Source organism: Schistocerca americana, chromosome 7, assembly GCF_021461395.2.
Source record: "Schistocerca americana isolate TAMUIC-IGC-003095 chromosome 7, iqSchAmer2.1, whole genome shotgun sequence".
In the NCBI taxonomy this organism is placed as follows: domain Eukaryota; kingdom Metazoa; phylum Arthropoda; class Insecta; order Orthoptera; family Acrididae; genus Schistocerca; species Schistocerca americana.
Genome location: NC_060125.1, coordinates 102,991,712 through 102,993,052, shown reverse-complemented (window position 1 = coordinate 102,993,052; position 1,341 = coordinate 102,991,712). Strand labels below are relative to the sequence as shown.

Here is a 1,341-nt window from a genome sequence, read left to right as displayed (position 1 = left end):
GCCTCGCACTGCGGGGAGTTCCTTGCTGCTCTGTCCCAACCGACTCACTGTCTCACACACACAGAGAGCATTAGTTATAACTGCTCAGTCCAACTACAGAAGCTACACACAGTTCCGCGAAAACACTTCCACAAACATCTCGAACAATATTAGAACCAGTAACTGAGGAGCAACAAGGATGAATCTCATATCGACACACACAGGGAACACAGAAACGAAACTTCCTGGCAGATTAAAACTGTGTGCTGGAGTGAGACTCGAACTCGGGACCTTTGCCTTTCGCGGGTAAGTGCTCCACCAACTGAGCTAACAAAGCACAACTCACGCCCCGTTCTCACAGGTTTACTTCTACCAGTACCTCGTCTCCTACCTTCCAAACTTTACAGAAGCTCTCCTGCGAGACGAGGTACTGGCGGAAGTAGAGCTGTGAGGATGGGGCGTGAGTCGTGCTCGGGTAGCTCAGTTGGTAGAGCACTTGCCCGCGAAAGGCAAAGGTCCCGAGTTCGAGTCTCGGTCCGGAACACAGTTTTAATCTGCCAGGAACTTTCATCTCAGGGCACACTCCGCTGCAGAGTGAAAATCTCATTCTGGAAACATCCCCCAGGCTGTGGCTAAGCCATGTCTCCGCAATATCCTTTCTTTCAGGAGTGCTAGTTCTGCAAGGTTCGCAGGAGAGCTTCTGTAAAGTTTGGAACGTAGGAGACGAGGTACTAGCAGAAGTAAACCTGTGAGGACGGGGCGTTTGTCGTGCTTGGGTAGCTCAGATGGTAGAGCACTTGCCCGCGAAAGGGAAGGTCCCGAGTTCGAGTCTCGGTCCGGCACACAGTTTTAATCCGCCAGGAAGTTTCATATCAGCGCACACTCCGCTGCAGAGTGAAAATCTCATTCTGAACACAGAGACGGTCGGCGACCAAATACAAGTCGTGCGATAAGACGACCGACCGAACGACCAACCAAGATCGTCCCACTCAAGTGAGGTGTGTCGGCAACAGTCCGGCGAGTCATGGCTGTCCGGTGCAGTGGGACGCGAAATTGAAGCGTCACCCATCCACCAGTGTCAGCCCAGTTTGCAGGTGAATATAAGTTTAATTTGGTTTTTGTTTATGTATTTTTGTAATATTTGTAATGGTTGTGAATTGTCTAAAGTTTTGTATTTGTTTTTTATGAGAGGGCGGCGCAACGAACGGAGACAGCATCTTCGCTGCCGGGACCAGAGAGAAAATTGCTGGCCACTATACGTCGCGGGTCGACAGCCAAAGAGCAACAGAAGATCCTGAGACCGAGTTGTTGCGCCGTGCTTCTAAAAATTGAAAATTAAGAATTTGTAATGTTTCTACAACA

At 49.8% G+C, this 1,341-nt stretch overlaps 1 non-coding gene across 1 annotated transcript; it reads left to right on the top strand.

The window, feature by feature from the left end:
* The first annotated feature begins 448 nt into the window (after window positions 1–448).
* Window positions 449–523, top strand: Trnas-cga. Its single transcript has one exon. It is a non-coding gene; the product is annotated as a tRNA-Ser (tRNA).
* Window positions 524–1,341: the final 818 nt, after the last annotated feature.